Below are 20609 nucleotides of genomic sequence, written 5' to 3'. Positions count from 1 at the left end.
CATATCTGCCTTGGCTGTCACTAACTTCCCACTGATTTGAAGACAGATTGAGTAACCACAGGAAACAGTTCTTCATGGTGGCTGGTTTTTTATTACTGTTGTATCCTGCTGTGGAATACAAAGATAAGTGTGAGTAAAACACACAATGATCACACGGGGAACCACGCAGGTAAATAACTCCACTGTTAAATATATTTTCGAGATTATATCTCTGCTAGAGTTCTGTTAATCACTGAGGAGTCTCTGATTTGTGTGGTCCTCATAACATATTAACAGAAGTTTCTCACTGATCCATACTGCTCAGTTTGAAAGAGTAGGAAATTTTTGTTTGTTTGATTGGGTTTTTTTGTTTGTTTTTGTAATGTGGCAGAAGTTTTGGTGTTAGTAGAGTTCAAATAGAACAGAACCTGAATTTTGGTTTGGTTTGTCTTTACTTTGTGTGGGATTTTTGCCAGTTGGATAGGAAAGAACAGATTCAAATTTTATACTTCACAATAATGACTGTTGAAATAGTGTCCTCTCTCAAAATAAAATGAAAAAGGTATTTTCTGCCTCATATCACACCCTACTTGAAGTTTACTGCAAAATCTCAGGAGTATTTTAGCTTCAGATGTTGTGCTTCTTAAAGGAGAATTCATTTAAGGTCTCTAATATTCAAAAGATATTTCCAAACCATTGATTTAGTAGATGATGCATTTTTTAATGTGTGAAATAACCTTGAAAACTAAAATCAGGCTCTGATGGCAAAGTTCTGTGACTGATAAAGCATCATGCCACATGTCTTAAGAGTCTGTTTCCAGACAGATAGCTTACCAAGTTCCAGAGTAGGCTTTCAGACCTCTGAGGTCTATGCAACTTTTTAATACTAATCATTGGAAGAAATAAAGAAAACATGAAATGGAAAACAGTAACTTTGAAGTAGTCTTCATCTGTCTGTGAAGACACTGTGTGCAGCATTTTTAGTATATTTCCTCCTATTAAAACTAAAACCTAGAGAATTTTCTGTCTAATGGTTGTTTTTAGTTGCTTGTAATTTTACCAAACAAGTAAATTTGTTTTAAATTTTTTTATTTAAACTTCTTTAGGTGGACCCTTTCTCTCTTTCTTTGCTCCCTTACTCTCATGTAATCAGTGTTAAGGTCAGTTTAATAACCTTACCTGGTTTGTACAGCTAGATATGACTACTTGGTAATTTTCTCTGCAATATTTAGTGTTAGCAATATTTATTTTGCACAGGAATTTGGAAAAAATAGACTGTCACACCTAGAAGAACAAAAGCAGCAGCAGCTCCACTGTTTTAATGCAATGACATTTGGTCTGTTCAGCAACACCTCTGATTCTCACCGTGGTATCACAACCAGAGAAGTGGGAAAAATACAAGCAGACCTCCTACACCAGCAACTAACAGGTTTTTAGGATATACAGCATCACAGATAACAAAAATTGCAGAACTGTCAGAGTTGGAAGGGACCTCTAGAGAACATCTAGTCCAACACTCCCAATAAGCACATTACATAGGTCTGCATCCAGGCAGATTTTTAATATCTCCAGAGAAGCCTTCTCTTTTGCAGGCTAAACTGTTCCAGCTCTCTCACCTGTTCCTCATGAGAGATGCTCCAGTCCCCCAGTCATCTTCATCACTCTCCTCTGGACTTTGTCTAGTAGTTCCCTATCTCTCTGGAATTAGGGAGCCCAAAACTGGAGGCACTATTCCAGCTGTGGCCTCACGAGGGCAGAATAGAGGGGGAGAATGATCTCCCTTTACTTACTCCTCTTTATGCAACCCAGGATTCCATTGGCCTTCTTGGCAATAAGGGGGCACTGCTTGCTCATGGATAATTTACTATCTACCAGGACTCCCATATCCTCCTTCTCTGAACTGCTTCATTAGGTTTTTCTCTGGACATTTTTCCAGTCTGTCCAGGTCCTGCTGGATGGCAGCATAGCCCTCTGGAGTGTCAGCCACCTCTTCCAGGTTTTGTCATCAGCAGACTTGATGAGGATACACTCTGCCCCCTCATCCAGGTTGCTGATTTTGTATTCAGTGAATCTAACCTCTCAGGCCCTTCATTAGTGCTATAGAAACTCTTTCTGTAGTTGACTTGTAATAGCCTGTAAGAGTTTGCAGGCACAACCATTGTGTTTTATTAGCATATTTGATTTTGTCCAGGGATAAAGTGGGGAACACAACCAAAGAATTCCAGCAAGTAGGTAGTTAGGTTGCTGCAGAGATTGTAAAACTGCTTCCATTCTTATTTCTTTTCTTAGGTAAAAATGTGTTTCTCCAAGAAAGCAAACTGACAACACTGAGAGATGCCACATTTGACTAGTTGTTTTGTTCAGTGGCTTCCAGAAGCTGGAGGCACTTGCAAGTGAAAAAGAACTTCTCTGTTCTTAGCTCTATCAATGCAAGGTTACAGGTCTGATCTATCAATTCATTTAGACTTTGTTTATATCACTCTAGCTCAAGTGCTCTGTGATGCTGGAAAATTCCCTTAATTTGTCAGCCTAATTTTGCTTAACTTTAAGAACTTGTGTCTGGTAACTTCACCATTTACCAAGAGACAGAATCTGTTCTGTTCTAGCTCTTTTTGTGATCAGTAAGGATTTTTGTTTCTCCATGGCCATCTCTAGCCACTAAACACATAAAGAGGCAAAAATCAGTGGCTAATGTAGGCATAAAGGACTAAAGACAGATATGGTGGGTCCTGTACACTTTGACATACTAGCGAATTTTTAAAAAGGGAGCAAAAATATGTCTCTAAGAGATATCATGAGATTTTTAGATAGGGAAGAGAACTACATATAGCTGCAATTCTTAGACTCTTCAAAAATAAAAAAAATTAAGTTACTTGTCTTGAAAGCAATTAATCAAGCCCCTGTTATCCTTAAAATTATTGCTATTAACAGGGAAGCAAGGAATTAAATACAACCATTGCACTGATTTATTGCCAGTGACTGTGTAAAGTATCTAGTGGTGTATATGCCACCTTATAAAATCTTCTGTTCAGGACCTGTCACTGGTGTATTTACGGATGTGGTTGTTCATCTTCAAAGTGCTTTATGAGCTGACATTATATGGCACCCTTTAGAATACAAGCATCAGCCAAATGGGTCTCCTTTCACTGCTGTAACTTGTTAAAGAAGTGCCTCTTCTTGTTCACAGCTTAGCTGTCACTCAGCTGTCACTCAGCTGTCACTCAGCTTAGCTGAGTAATGAACTGGGCAACCAAAACATCAAAGACCTGGTGTTCGTCTTCAAGATCCCAGCACTTAAATGGCTACCTAGTAAGCTTAATTGTCTTTGTAATCTCTGAGTTGGTTTCATGCTTCCAACTTCATCTTCTGTTCTTTGATAGAAATGTTTTCTGTTTTGTCATTGAGACATAGTGCTTTTACTCTCAGCACTACTGAAATGTTTCCTCATTTCATGTCATTTTGTAAACTAAAATTTTAGAGAAGAAGACGCCTTGAATCTATATTGATAAGCCAGCACTGTGGTACAGCACTGACAAGCCTGTGGTTTTTTTCCTGATATTAAATTACTTATTCAGACTGTAGCAGAAGAAATTTTGCAGGTTGCCTGAGGCAGCCTACAGACCTGAGTGTGTGATATAACCCATCCATGATAGCCAACTGTTCTAAATTCTGTTGCTTTGCCTAATTATTCAATCTGTGTCATTACGAATAGACTATTTCTGTTGAGGTGATAAAGAAAAAACAGTTTTGAGGATGAAATCTTAGTTGGCTTCATAGACAGTTGCATGTCTAAACAGTAACTGAGATTCCAAGATTTTTTCACAATAAACTCCTTTTGAAATTTCAGCTTGGGAATTGAAAGCTTCTGTGCTGATTTTAAAAGCTTATCTGCATTTGTGAAGCAGAAAAGTATTAATGTCTTTTTACTTTCAAAATAATTTTTGGTTTCTGGCCACTCATCACGATTATCCTTATACAGACTTGTGCTTTCTTTGGAAAACTGGTATTTGACAGAAGCTTCAAGCTTGTATCCAGACCACTAGCTGGAAAATAAAAACTGAATCTGACATTCTACTCTGAGATCTGGGCTAATAAATTCAATTTTAGTAAATTCATACTAAATTCTAGTATGTGGTTGAGCTACCTCAAAGCCAGTTCATACAAGAGAGATGGTCTTCAGCTTTGATGTACCCACATTACAAGTTTGAGACTCTCTTCCTTGCCACGTAAGAAGCAAAACATTGACAACATTATGTGTCTATTTATACTCTAGGCTGTGTTCCAGAAGCTTTCTCAAAAGATGACATCCTGGTTTACATTGTTTGAGTCAGTATCAAAACAAAAGATCTATGTAAGTCTTAAGATTTTTTAAAAATCAGTTTGAAGTGGTAGAAACTGTTGAGCTGAATTAACTGGAAGTTCTCCATACTTTTGATAATGTCCTTCTTGAAAGAGTCAGAAAAGGGAGGTCATTGTGAAACTAGCTACTGAAAAATGTATCTTTTGATTTCTTATGGAAGTGCATTTGTCTATAATATTCCTTCTTGATGGTGGTACAATTGAAGTTTTTAGGAAAAATACATTTAATTATGGTTGGCTGAATCATAATTTATATGAAGTATTTACCATAATTTGATATTATCTTGGATTGAACATATTTCTCAGGTTATTTTTCTTTAAGTATTGAGGAAGAGAATATAAGGGGGAATGGGAGTATTGGAAGGAAGGAGAAATGGAGTTTTGGTGGTTTGTTCTGGTTTTTTTAATCATGAAATTAAGCTATGCCATTTTATAGAGCAAGAGCTGTTGAACTACATTAATTTTTATATATTTATCCCCTGAAATTTTAAAACTTCCTAGGAAAATGTCAGTTTATCAACTTCAATTATGCAACCTTCAGATTTACTAAAACCTTGCACTTTTCTACATCCCACATGCTTTCTATATTTAAAAAGAGCATTTTTGCCTGTAACTAGACTTGATAGAGATAATTGGGAAAGTAGTGTGCTGTCTTCCTAGCTCCTGATTTATGTTTTTTGCTTTTTAAACTAATTCCTCACTCCAAGACATAACAACTCAATTCTAGGAATATGTTACTGATCAAAGGTTTCTTGCGTTAGCAGTTCCTTTGGAGTGTTTTGAATGTAGGCTGTTCAATTCATTACAATTCCAATGCCAGGTTGGTTTCAATGGCTCATTTTAAGACATTCTAACAACAGTGATAAATAATGAGGATTCTCAGCAAATCTTGTTTTAATTTAAAAGGATTCTACATAGAATTCTTATTTTTTGGTTTTTATAGTTGTTTCAGACAACCTGTCTTGCAATGTGAATCTCTGTTTTTTATATCTTTATTTAAACTTGTGTACTAACTTTTTATGCTGTGAAGTATAGAATGTTTGCAGCACAATGGCATGACATATTCAGACACAAGGTGGCACTTAGTGGAAGTGTTTGGACAGTTTGATGATTTACTTATTTTATCCTTTGTTTTTCTAATGTGATTGAACTTTGTGAAACAGAGTTCAAAAATGTGTTCTGAAGAATATGATACAGCTTAATACTGTATGGAATATCTGGAGATACTCTTTTACCACAAACAGATACAACGAAAATCAACTGTGACACTGATGTATCTTTTTTCATTACAAATGCTCATTCTTTTGTGTCATCTGATCAGTTTTTCAAAGCAAAAGACAAATGCAAACCCAACTATTTAGGATATAAGCATCAGACAATCACAGTGGAATGCTCTTTTTATGAAACATCATTTTTGATACAATTTGGTAAGAAGAGCTGTCTGAAATATTGTCAATGAAAGCTGTCTCTTAAGGAAAGCTTTAAGTATAGTTATGGTATTTTTTTCCTCTTTCATTTCCTTCTTTCATAAATACAACAGTTGAGAAAGACAAATGCAAGATTTCCTGAAGAAATGCAAGATTTCCTGTACAGATAGAAGATGCCTGTTCTGAGTTGGGGTCTACACAGCTTTTGACCAGTCCTGTCCAATGCCAGCTTTTACAGAAGCACCTAATACAGATGGGCTGCAATTCACAGATGTTAAATTGATACATCACTGCATGAGTCAGACTATAATTTGGGATGAATATTGGGTTTCCATCTGAATCATTATATAGTGTTTCATATCATGTATCTCCCATTTTGAAGTCAATATAGCCCTTTTGTAACTAATGGCATGTTTGCCCTGATTCCCATTAAATTTTTGGAGATACCCCATCTCTCAACCTTTCTTTTACTGAAAGACCATGTTATGACTTTGCTTGGTTTTTTTGCTTCCTGAAAAGAAGAATAACTTTTTCAAACATGAAGGAAACTGAAACTCTTACACTGTAAAATGTCTGTTCAGATTGGAAACTTAGCTCATTATGCTAAATTCAAAATAAATAGGGAATAGTTCAGAGAAGCATGGAAAATATATTATAAGCAGAGTGTTAACATTTTCATTTTTAATTAAACCTAACGATTCCATTTAATTTTTAAGAAATTATATCTAAAATTTTGCTGCATTCAATTATACTCTTAAACTTCAAGCTGATGAAAATCTAACATTTGTGGTTGTATCAAACTAGAAACTGAGAAATAATTTAGTAATCTGTGCAGACTGGCGTATATTAAGTGCTGCTTGGTTTAATACGTATGATTACATTTCATGAACTGAAAAAAATATCAAATGAAAAATTATAATGTACGAAAAATATATTGTTCATACATTGTAAAATTTGTTCATGTATGCTTATAGGGAAAGGTATGTCAACTTCAGATTTATAGAACTAGTCTAGTATTCTGACTTTATTTTAGCCATTATTTTGTTGAATTCATGATTCTCTTTCTTTCTTCTGTGAAGTTTCTTGTTGGTGCTGCTTGTAGCAACCACATTCTGCAAACTTCTGTATGCATAACTTCACTCTCATGAGTAAAATTTGTATCGATGAAATTTCTCTGGTATTACAGGTAAAAATAGTGGAGCTGAATGAAGTCTTGAATTAGATTACTTATGCTTAGGAGCCTATTTATTACACAGAACAAAGAGATAAACTTTAATTTTGAGGGTTTGTTGTGTAAATAATTACTGTTAGTCAATAAGCAAATATCTCACTGATTTTAATGCATCATTTTACATAAAAAACTAACTACTACCTGATTTCATTGTTAAAAATTAGTACTATTACATAAAGTCAGATTACAGCACTATTAAAATCCCTGTAAAATTTATGTCTTAATAGGTGATTGGGTACTATATTGTCTAATTTTTTTTCCCACTGGCGTTTCTAGTTTGCCTAATCTTCTGCTTGTTGTCAAGAATTTTAACACTTAGCACAATTTTAACAAATCTAATAGAAGAAGAAATGGTGAATTTAAAATGCATTTAGAGCAATTTGAGGAATACTTACTCAAGTGAGGTCAACAGGATCTTATTAATTTTTTTGTATTATTAAAGAGTGTGTTCAAGCTGCCTCTGAACCCATTCAAGCTGCCTCTGAACCCAAGCAGTTGATGTTAAAAAATTGGAGGGAGTAGTTTAGATCCAGAGAAAGGTTGTCAGAATTATCAACACAGATTTGTTGAGCACAAATCACATCAAACAAGTCTTGTTTCTTCTCTTGATCCAAAAGACCAGCTGGACAGATAAACAGGAAGAAAATGTGTTTTGAGTTAGGAAACTTATGGAAATTTCATAGACAAACAGTTTAATTTTCTAGTCTGCAGACTGGATTAAGCCTCTCATGTCCTCCTCAATCCAGTTCTATTCAGCAGTTTCCATGACAAGTCAGATGTAATGAGTATCATATATACAATCCTGGACACACAAGCTGAGAGGTCTCTTGGAGGACACAAAGAAATTAAAAAGTGTTCTTGGAAAGGGTGGAGAAACTGTGTTAAGGAAAGAAAATGAAATTAAATGCAGCACTTCTGCTAGGAATGAGACCCGTGTAGCTGCATGCAAAATGAAGAAACAAGATAAACAGAAAACAGTTTAAAATATGATGCTGTAGAGGAAATATCTAACAGCAAATATGTATTAACAGGATTGTTCTATTGAAGTTGAAGGATGAATTTATATATTTCTGTAGATTTAAAAAGAAAATTAAATATGCAAGTATATGCTTCTCTTGAGGGGAAAGCTTTTAGGAACTGTGTTCGATTGGTGTGGAAAATGATGAGTATAATAATAGTCATCACAGCATGTTTTAAAAAAAAAAAAAATAAAAGGAAGATAGAAAGGAGGTTCTTTCAAATAAGACAGTAACATTTTTTGGTGCTCCTTTAAGCTCTGATAAGGAGTAATGGCAAAAAAATAGAGAAAATGTCTGATTATAACTATAGTGGAGCATTGCAAAATGCTGTGATGGCCTCCATTTGGAATCATATTAGAAAAATATTTCTGGAGTGGTCAAAAATGTAATTAATCTTGTCTTAGGACGTGGACAAAGCTGCTTGACAGCTCTTCTAGCCCCATATATCTGTGATTCTATCACAAGTATTTAAAGATCCAACACAACTGTATAAATATATATCTGAAACCATGCAGTATGTTGGCTAAAAACAGCTATATATTCTTCTGCATTAGATTTTGTAAGCACAATATTCCTAGCTTGCAGCAATGCACACCAAAGCATTCTTCACAAGCAGCAATATTAAACTGCTCTGTATAACACAAAAGGATGTATTAAAACAAATAAAGTGCATCATTGTCTGTCTGGACAAGGCATTAAAGATTAAGGGAATGCCCTGAGCAAGATAGTCCTTTTTTAATCCCACTCAGTCAAAAAAAGATCAAAGAGGAGAAACTGCCTCTTGCACATAAAAACATTTGGAACTTTTCTAAATGGAATCTTTATGCAGAGACCTGAAATGAAAGCAGAGCCATGAAAAGGATTTTCCAAGAGCAATCTCCTGAAAGTCACAGCATATTAGAGATACTTTTTAAACTTGCTGGAGTTTAGGCCCCTACAACTTGAGGTGATGAAATTCACTACTTCATTTTGGTGGAAAGAGAAGGGACTGTCCTGGACACCCTTTTCACAAGTGTTGATTGTAATCTGACATTATAATGTTTCAGTCAGATTTCAAAATAAGATCTCAACTTTCCATTGGGTCACAGTCTAAGACAGATCATTATATTACTTTAATAGCACAGTTTAGTAACAAGAGTAACAAGAGTAACAAGAGAACCCTCATATCATAGGAAACATAATACCAGTTAATGAGGAGCACCTTAAACAGGAACAAATTCTCTGTGTGGAGAAGAAACAGCTTTATTGCCGCTATTTTTCTTAGTGTTTGTTTCAAAAGTTTTAAAACCATAAAATAATCTTTTCAAAGTGTTCCATTCACTCATCAAAATATAAAACAAGATCAACTATAAGGCCCTTACTCAAATGGAAGTTAAACTGGGCTCCTAGACAGAATTCTAGCTTAAAGCAACAATTCTAGCTTAAAGCCTGAAGTAATTCAGAAAAAAGTGGAGCCAAAGGATACTTGTGGTGTTCTGTTACCCCTGCTTGTTTTATAGTGATTGTCCAGAATTCCTCATTCAATAACATGTACTCAAGTTCCCACATGCTAAACAAGCCAGATATACTTTTACATCATTCGTCACTGGTCTTTTATGGTATTTACCTCTTCTTTTATTATTGACAATCATTTGAGTACAAACAGAAGTTTATACTTCAGTTAGAACTGATCCTCATAGTAAAACTATGAGGATCATAGTAAAATAGTAACAAATAACACATAGTATAAAATATATATACTATATTACAATATATACTATATTAGTACTAATATATATATATATTTATATATGATTTAAATGATTTAAATATAGTACTAATATATATTAGTACTGTACTATACTATACTATATATAGTACAATATAAACTATATACATAGTACAAATAGTATAAAATAACACATTTACTCACAGGTTTCGCATGCATTCTCTTAGAATTGTGACAGCTGCCATTCTGACCCCAAAGTTCCTGTAGTTTTGAAAAACATTTTCTTCTTAAATAATAACTCAAGATAGCCAAATGGCATTCTCATTCCCTTTAGATTTTAATATTCCCACTGGAAGAAGAGGTTCATGTATTCTGGTATTCAGGATAATTGAGTTGGACACCAACAAGTCAAAGTTGAAACTTAGATCCAAACTCCTCCACAATTTGTGGGGGTTTATAATTGAGTAAACCCTGTAAAAATATTTGTCAGGTGAAGAGTCTTTGTGTCAGTTCACAAAAGCTGGCAGTTAAAGATGGTGGCCTGCTGAATTTGTGCTGTGAAATCTGTAAGGTATCAACAAGACTGACTTCCCTCATCTATCCCATTTAACATGACTGACTAGAGGAGCTGAAAGTCCACAAGGGCTGATAAATGTGATAAACCAATGCAGTCCATCAGTAGCTTCTTCTGCACAATTTGCTTGAATTAACTGTTATTTCTGTGAAGGGGATCACAGATTATTCCTTCTTTCTCTAGAAGTAAGGAACTGAGTTCTGTATCTGCAATTGTGCCATAGTAGTGCAGTTGATAAGGTATACATTGTGATATGCAAATACTTCTTAACAGTTTTGGAATTAATTAAAAAATCTGCAAGCTGTTTTATATTTGAAAAATATTATGTAAATCAAGAGTATCTGATTTTTTCCACTTAGTCTTAAAAAAAAAAAAAAAAGAAAAAAACAAAGGTTGGGGCTTGTTGGCCTGGTTTTTGTTTCTTTTCTGTTTTTATCTTAGCAATTTTGATTACAGCAACACTGTTGCCCATATTACCCATTTAGACTGGATACATGGCAAGAACGAATTGCAGAACTTTTATCAGTTATTCAAATGAAGGGTTTAAAACAAAATGCATTGACTACTTAATGACAATAAACATATTTATACTGTCTAAATGGTTAAGTACACTGTAGTAGGCAGTTGGAGTATTTGGAAAATGTAGTGGACTATTCTAAATTAAAACTAATGCAATGAACTGAGAACCAGGAGACTAATTCAAAGAAGTGAGAGCTCTGGGGTTTGGTTTGTTGGGGCTTTTATGCATAGAAATGGCAAACAATGTTGTTACACATTGTGTGGAGTTTGGCTAATCAGAGATGAAGTATGGTGGAGTCATCACAATTCAAGTAGCACTTAAGCAGTATAAGAAAGCACAAAAGTTCTTCTGCATTTGCTTTATCCCATTCTTCAAGCAGAAAATGTCAAGTGGCACTTGAAAATGGAGATAAAGTTTGAAACACCCGAACAATGTTCAGTTCTCTCCTAACTGTAGATCAGCTAGTGGAGAATTACAGTATTTTGGAATCCAGACAAGACCCTTATCTTCTAGATAAAGTGTCCACAGATTTCTTTGAATTCCTTCGTTTTATCTTTGAAATGTTCTTTCAAGGGTATTTTACACTCATATTTCTTAAAGGAAACAAAGAGTTGCAGCCTTATAGAATAGAATCAGAGAATATACATGAATGAAAAATAATAGAAGTATGATAAAAAGATGGAGAATGGGTTTAAACATAAACAATTTTAAATATTTCTCTATTTCATTGCACATTTTACTAAGAATTGAAGGGATAACACAAATTTCACATTCATCAAGAGTTTCTGGAGGTTTTTGGATGCACATGTGGATTGCATATTTCCAAGTGGTTTGTGCTTTATTGAGGAGATGTAAACAAGAATAGATTTGTAAAGAGGCTGACAATGTCCTCATAATGGTTTTATTCAATTTTGGTGAAATTCCAAACCCCGAAGACCAAGAAGAAAGTCTGAAGTAACAAAGTCTTACCGCTGGTGGAAGACAAATTAGACAATATCTGAGCAAACTCGATGTATGTAAGTCCATGATCTTCGATGAGATGCACCCATGACTGCTGGGAGAGTTGGCTGATGTCATTGCCAGGCCTCTCACAGAAACCTCCAGAGGCACCTTCCAGTGCTCAACACTGTGACTGATGCTGTCCTCAAGCAGAGATTCAGGTAGAATGCCTGCACTCCTCAGGTTGTAATTATTGTGCTAAAATAAACCAAGAAACAATGAAAAATTCCCATCTGAGAGACATATAATTTAGAGCATGGGCTGTTTTAACTAAATCAATATTAGGGACCATGAGAACTTCTGTCAGCAAAAATACAATCCAGTGCAAAATGTAGTGTTTTCAGTTTCTGGGAGAAACAATGGTCTCTAAAGATCTGTTCCCCTTTTCTATAGAATATCAGAAAAAAGCCTGGTAAGGTCATATTAAATTTTGTTATTTCTGACTACCTGGAATACTATGTTAACCTTTTCCTTGAGTGTACTGTGGCATGCTGAGGATGATAAATAGAGGTCTTCTTTCTCTTGCTCTTTCCATTTTAAGAAGTAAGGCATAAATGCTATTTCTACTATATGTCTCTACAGCCAGTAATCTGCATCATATTGCTTGTCTCTCTCACCCTCCAAAGTTTGTACAGATACCATGAGGTGTATCTAATCTAATGTGCATAAGCACCTTCCCAGCTGTTCCTAGTGTCGTTGAGCAGTAGCTGCAATGAAGGCACATAGATGAGTCAGCACAAGGTGCACTTCCCTGGTTATGTACTTACTGGAGAAGCAAAGCAACCAGTCCACATTGTCATTTTTATTTCTGTGGTAGGCTGATCCTGATAGCTTAAATAATTAAATTATAGGTACTGCGATTGCACCTACACTTGTTACTGCTTTGCTTTGGACATGACCATGAATCACTGAAGCACTTAGAATCTTCATCTACACTGACTTGCCCTGAACTTTCAGTTCCTATGGGCTTCAGTTGCTGTTGAATGATGAGGTGAGTTTATGGGCAGATATTAGTAGGGAGGAGAAGAGTGGGAACAGTAAAATGCCTCTATACATATAAAAGAGGAAGTCACTAAAATGAAATGTGATGTGTTATATTTCTGTAGGGAGTATATTTTTATGTCTTAAAAAGCTAAACAAATCAATTGTATTCTTCTAACTCTAGCAGGGGTAAGTATGGATCTCAGGACTGCAGGGTTAGCAACAGCAATAGCAAAATTCATGCTGCTACTCTAAGGTTGACATCCTGAGGCCTGTATCCATCTCTAATGTGGTGCACATTAGGGAATCCAGGTGCCTCTGTGTTTGTTAGGTGGCAGCAGTTTGTTTGTGTTTATAAGTTCTCTTTAGTATTTCTCTGAAGACCAGTCAAAGTTATCAGTCTTCTTATGCATTTCTACTGTCAAAAAAAACCCCAACATACCAATTTGCTACAATTTATAGCTCTTATACAGAATCAGATTAATTTATAACTCTTTTCATTTTCACTTTTTTTTTGGCTTTTTCTTAATTTCAGATGATAACAGGTGTATGCAATGCCCTGCACCTTCCTATTCCTTGGCAAGTGTTTGAAATGTTGATCAGCAGATTTTTCAATCAACAGAGAAAAATTCATTCTGTTCCACTGGGTTCTCAGAAAGATAATAAATTATTAGGGCTTAAAATCCACTACATTAATACTTTTCATATCAACTCACGTAAATCTGTTTTGTTTAAGTCATGGATTAAAGCAGAAATAAATAGCAAGAAATTTAATCACTGGAAAAGTTAGAACCAGAATGGACAAAATGTTAACCACAACGATGTCAAAGGTGAAAATAATGCACCCTTAGTGGTGTGGCTTCTGGAGATGCAGAGAGAAAATACATGTCTCTTCCCAGTGTAGGAAGTCAGATTAGTTAGGCTGCTTCAAGTGTAGACTAGAGAGCCCTGATGTGAAAAAAATGTTTGAGATTTACTCTATTTAAAGAAGCTGTTAAGTTTTGGATTTTTCCTATTTCTGAATGTAAAAGACAACCTGTAGTGACTTTTACTGTCAAGTCTCTACATTCTCCAGACTATGTCCTTCTATGTTCTTTCAATCATTTTTACTGAACCAGGCCTCTAATTTATCAGTGCTTCATACTAGAGGTTTGTCATCTGTTTGATCCAGTCCTCCTGCTATAAACAACTGTGGTAACATTCATTATTACTTATAATAGTAGACAATCAATTGGTGGAAATTAAAAAGAAGCTGCCACAAAGAGAAGAGAACTTGATTTAATAAATGAAGAACCACAGTACCTAAATAGATCGGACTCAAAACTTCAAAGCCTTTCTTTCCGCTAACCCAGTAATTTTTAAGTAAAGAAAACAAGAAAAATCTAATAAACTGAGACCAGAGCAGAATAGAAACAATGACCATCATGATTCCAGTAACACAGAAATGTCAGCAACAAAAGGAGAGATGAGATAATAAAAGGAAGATCAAGGCTACCAGCTCATTACAGTTGCTGTTGCTGCACTGTCTCTGTCAAACTTACTGTTCACATATGCAGCACTGGAGCACCATGAAGCCTACATTGGTAGTCTCAGTGCACACACTGATACACATGCATGACTTCTGAAAGTGTCTGTAGGCTCAGAAGGAGGATGTCAGAAATGGAAAAGACAGCAAAGAAAACAGAATTAGTAGCTTGAGAGTAGCTGCTCTCTCTGTAGCTGGATTCCGTTCTATTGCTCACAAGGAAGAAACACTTTTATCTTCCCAGTAACACCCCCTGGCAGATTTGGAGGAGTTCAAAACACATAGTAGGCTTTTGTCAGCAGTAATGACATCTTCCAGAGAGGCTGGTGATTAGGATTACAAGTTCAAAGTTAGCTGTCAAAATTACAAAATTACATGAATAAGAATTGTTTGGCTTACTTTCACACATGCTAAATCCCTCAACCAAGACACCAGCAAATAAAACCTCAATATGTTATTGCTATCTTTTCTCTGTGAATAAAACCATGTGATACAGAATCACAAGTAATTAAGTAATGCACATCAGTGAAGGGAAAAATAGAAACACAGCCTGGGGCAAAAGGTAGAAGGAAAATCCAATGAACAACTCCCATATGTCAATATATGGTTTAGATTTAGGGTTTTCTGTCAGTCTCTCATATTTCTGAATTTTCGTATCAACTGGTAAAATTAGTGTGTTGCATAATATGGAGACACCTCTGAAAGGGTAGAATCCAGGCTCCTTGCTTACAGGTCCTTACATTAACAATGACAAACACTTAAACCCATCCTTGTTCTTTCATTGCTATGCCTGAGCTGTACTCTACATTACTGTATAAGTGTACTCACTGATGCCCTTCAGTTTCTCCCTGGTAAATTTCCAGTCAAATATCTATCATCATGGAGAGAGACATCCCAGCTTTAGAAAAGAGTATGCCTGAAAGGATGGGGAATTGATTGCTTTTGGCAAAGCTGTAGCTACCTTGAAGTTCTAATTTATACCAGGCAGACATAGAATGCCATCTGATTGTGCCAAAGTGATTTGAAAGGAAGCACAGAAATACACATTTGAATTGGCCATCTGTCCTCATGTCTGTAACATCATAGAGCAAAGTATTGGCATGTCTCAAGCCAGTAGCTGAGGCTTCGTTGTTTTTCTCAGAGGGGAGGGAAGTAGAATCTGGCACAGCCCTCTGGTAGCAGAGGTCCCTGGTGTTTTTCAAGCTTGATTGTGTAACATAAAAGGGGATGGATGCCAACTAATGTCTGCATCCTTGGTTTCTCACTCATTTACTTACATTTCCTGGCAAAAATATGTGTTTGAGGATGAGAGGGAGGCTGGGTTGGAGGTTTAGATACAGCCAGTTATGCAATCACTTGCTTAGAAGTAGTTGCCTCGTCCCTTCAGGCAAGAAAAAAACACAGTGTTAACAGTTCAAAGAAATGGAGATAGATTTTTTTTTCCTTGTGTTTTTTGGTTGGTTGGTTGTTTTGGTTTCTGGTTTTTGGTTTTAATTTTTGCTGTTGTTCTTACTGTCCTTTGTTCTTTTGTTTTGTTTTGAGTTTTTATTAGTTTTTGAATGTGTGTTTGGATTGTTTTGGTTTTTTTCCGAGCCAATGACTTTCTGTGAACCCACTGGAAATAATCAAATGAAAAGAAACCTTTCCTGCTTACTCAGAACTTTGGTGCTCAGATGTCACACTCTTAGAAGAAGTGATTAGGAGTTTGATGGATGAGCCCTTCTATTTCTTTCAAACAAAAGTTTCCTGCCTCACAGGTGTGATCATAAGAATTCCCCAAACACAGATGAACACAATTCTTTACTAAAAAGATAACAATAGCAATTATATAATTTAGACTATTACTAAATTTTCTAAACTGCTTTGTCATTTGAAGTTACAGACCTTTTGACTGATAACTGGAAGCTGAGGGTGAAAAGGCTGATTTTTAAAACTACAAATTACCAACAGTCCTGGTGGGAAGAGATTTTTTTCTCTTCTGAGGTTTTGGGGTTTTCTTGGGGGTAGTGGTGTGTTTTTATGGCAAATGGGGGAACCTAGATATCTGAGGTTCATACTGAAAGATAAAGTTTGTGAGGTAGTGGCACAACTTAAACACAATGAGCAGATGAAGGAAATGCATCTTTTTCTGACATTTCTTTTCAAAAATGTTATTGACAGGTCACTGGATATAACCGGATATAATAATAATTTTATTATTTTTGCAATCTCTGTCTCTGTTCTTTTTAAAAGTCACTTTTACTTCCTGTTAGGCTATGAAGATAGTTTCCACATGAAAGGTGGTAGCTTGTCTTCCCTTGTAATCCCCATTCACGAAGAAGGTTTTTTTCATGAATGGTACTCTAGTATTTTCATACAGATGGAATAATTTGTATGCTGAACTGGAGTTTGCTATCTATAGTATTACAAGTTCCATTTTGGTTGCTACAAAAGCACTATATGTAATATTGCTGGGCAGAAGGAAAGACTGGCAATCCCTATGGATATGCAAAACAAACATAAGGCTGTATCATTTATAACTGAATGCAGAATTTCTACTTGAAACTTCCTTTAAACTGAGGGCAATATTATAAACCTCACTTCTAAAGAAAAATTTTGAATAAAAAGTTAGAAAAAACAGAGTTAGCGAAACACTGAATTGTTGGCATTTGCCTGTTGGGGCACAAAAGGCAGTGAACTGGGATATATTGTAGCAAAGTTGCAAGATTCCTCCATTCCTTTTGGTACATGAGAAGAGTAGAAGAGTATCCACTCCTATGGACTTGGTCACTAAATGAGTCCTTTAGCCACAGACACCCGAGGCTGTATGAGTACCCTGAAGAGCCATTGTCATACTTTTTCCCTGTTGCTGTATGCTTCTGTGCTCAGTCAATGGGAATGCAACATACTGAGCCCAAGGGGCCTCTGTGCTGACTTAGGGCTGCAGTTCTTACACCCCTGATTCAGAGAAAAATGCATGCTCAGAGGTTTAAACTTGTGCTTTGTATGCCTTCTAAAGTTTCCTCTTGCAGTAAAAGATAGAATGCCATTGCCACAGGATGCATGAATCAAGTATGCTGAAGTCTTATCTGGTGTTAGAATTCCAGCAGGAGTTCTTCATACAATTTCAGGGTTTCTATCAGCCAGCGTGTGGGCCAGAAAGACTGATCACACTTCTCACAACAAGAAATGTTTAATTTTTGTACAGGTTCATTCCAATCAGAGATATTAGGATAGTGAATGAATTTTGATCATAAGAAGCTTCTAGAAGTTAATACTTAAAACTGATAATATCTCTTCTGAGATATCACTCCTTCCCTGCTGCTGCATGTGCTCAACCGTAGGCACACCTGTCACTACTCAGTGACTTCCAAGTATTGTGACCTCTCTACCTGTGATTGGCTTTTGTTTAAGCATTTCTCAGTCATATGGGTAAATTGTTTGTTGACAGTGCCTAATAACAGGCAGTTTATGTGTGTGCTGCATCTGAACAGGCTCAGGTGGGGCTTCTCTGAACAGTTTTCCAAGTGGTATTCCCCTGAATAAACAGGTAAATGCTTTCTTTGATCTCTTGTTTGATGCTGCGTCAGCAAAGGAAATTAGAGTTCTATCAAGTGACTTAAGAGATGAATGAAAAACACAGAGAGAATTTATTCTTTGTAATATAAATGCTTATGCTTGGACCCACTAAATACTACTCTTTAGAGAATAAGACTTAAACTCTTGCCCTTAATTCTGAATCACAGTCCTTTCTTATTTAGCAGGGAAATGTGTTACATGATTTTGTGATGGGAGGATGTGAGAATGGTGAAGGAATATGACACAATACTTGGACATGAGAGACATTTTGATTTTTGTTTATATAGAAATATAGAGGAAAAAAAAATGATAAGGCAGAGAATTCTGAACCCTGTACTTGCAGAGAGCATGAGACCATCCTCGCCTTTTGGAAAGTGAACCTTGGGAAATAACAAAGTGCAGATCACAGCAGTTGTTCCCGGTGTGCTGTTTGGTATGCAGCAAATCTAGCAAGCAAGGCCCTGAGCAGCAGTCTTTGGAATCTATTACATTTGTTCCACAAAGTCACTCTAAACCTATTTAATCTCCTTCACCACTGCTTCTGACATCTGCATCTTATGTGCTGAGTAGACAACTGAAGGAGATTTATAAGGCAGCTCTCTCACTTGATTCTCAGGTGGTCAGTTTTCACACTTCAGGAAAGGCAATGTGTCATTTTACTTGGATCTGTACTTCAGTTTACCTTCTTCTGTCTTCTCCCTTGCTGCATAACACTACGACCACTCAGCAATACTTGTTGATTTTGATAAATTAAAAAAAGTGGTGATTATCTATACTACCTTCTCAGACATTACTTTGCACAGCAACATAGTCCCCTTTCTCCATGTGGAACATGGAAATGCTGGGAGCAGAGAAATGGTGAGGGACTGTGGCTTTTGTGTTCATTCAAAGGCTTTTTTGATCAAGGCATTTGAGAGCAGATTGGTCTTTTTCAAAGTCCTTTTGAGGTCAGAGAGGGCACAGAAGCTGTGGCAGAAATCCTGAATGCAGCAGAAGGAGCAGCTTGTTTCACACACTGGTGTTGGCATTAGTAAATAGATATTGGCAGTGACTGAGTAAGCAGCTCTGGACTGGGAAGTAAATCAGCACCTTTCTTTTTCTGTGTTTCATTTTCTCTTTCTTAAAAGGCCACCACTAAGGAAAGGGAGACAGAGAATGTGGTAAACTTGCTGTTGAATTTTTGAAAGCATTCAGTATTGATCTGGCACAATGAAGTTACTAAAACCCCTGAAGTCAAAGAGGGAAGAGTTAAAGCTTTAAGTGCTTTAAAAAGTCCAGCCGTTTAGAGAATAGACTTTCACCATGTAAGCAAGACTCCAAGGCAGTCTGATTCCCAGCAGCATTGAATATTTGACTCTCTATTAATGTGTGAGCTGAATTTGCAGGAAGGATCATTATCACATCAGACTACAAATCTGCTGTCACAGAACTGTCAAAGGTCCATCTGTCCCTGCCTTTTCATTGGCATTGCTGGGAAGCGTCTCCATGGTGTGCCACTACCTGGCTGCTTCACAAATACTTTCACAGGAAATAGCTCTTTCTCTGGACATAGATGGAAGCTGGCAGTGAAACTGGTAAAGAATTATGTACCTTTTTCCTCAAGACTTCTCAAAGTTCAGTAGTCTCATCTACAGAAAACTAATAATCTAAAATTGTTATTGGAAGCCTAAACAAAATTAGCCCAAAGCATTACGGGCATTGGAAAAAATTGTCCAGAGAGAAACAAAATTATGCTAAGGTCTTACTAATAAGTACTGCTAATGTAATAGTTCAAGCTACTTAGACTCTATTCTCTTACATAATTTTATACTGTTTTGAAAAGCAGTATTTAATCCGTGTAGTAGTGATTACAATAAAATTGCAATAAAATGTAATTTAATTTCAAAGGTATGTGATATTTGGACTTCTTCAGCTGATACTGTGTGCTAATCTGGAGAGTAAGGTATTCAGTGGGTAGAACTAGCTAAATTAGTAATCCTACTTGTTTTATCTCCTGTCTCAACATGCATGCTTCATAATTAAAAAATAGAAATGTGTCTCTTGAAAGATCTGGGAGAGGTCAAATAGTACCTCAATCACAGTCCTTGTGGACCTGTATTTAAATACATTTCTGAAATAGAGCAAAATGTACAAAAATTTGCCTGACTGCCATTCTATGGAACTCTTTCTCACCAGAGAGCTATTAGTATTCTGGAGGTTTCCGGCTGTAACAAATGAAACACCATCTGCTAAAAGAATTGTGGCAATACTGTCATCTTCAGTGCATCCTTTCTGGTTATTGTGGGCAAAATAAAGTGAATACTCAAAGAAAACAATGAAACAAGATTGAGTGTTATCCTTATTTTATTACTTATATTCTGGTCACAGTGGAAGGCTGCATACAGACCTGGGAATTCAATGTGTTAAGTAATGTATAAATCTGGCCTTCCGAGGTTGAGTTGAATTCATATCAGAGAGACGTTACATGACCTTATCCAGGCAATCAGGGTTGCTATAGTTGCATTTCTTCTTTGAAATAAATTCATTTTTATTTTTATCATATGAAAGAAATGGAGAGAGTGGATGAGAAATGCAGAACGGAATGAATGCCATATGAGAATTTGTGAAAAAGAAAGGATGGGAAAATGGGTTACTATCACAGCAAAGATGTTACTACAAGGAAAGAAACCAGAGAGCAATCTAGACACCATGCCACAAACGGTAAAGAGTTTGACGGAGATGAAACTAGT

The sequence above is a fragment of the Calypte anna genome, chromosome 4B (assembly GCF_003957555.1).
Source record: "Calypte anna isolate BGI_N300 chromosome 4B, bCalAnn1_v1.p, whole genome shotgun sequence".
NCBI lineage: Eukaryota > Metazoa > Chordata > Aves > Apodiformes > Trochilidae > Calypte > Calypte anna.
Note: the sequence above shows the minus strand (reverse complement) of the source record.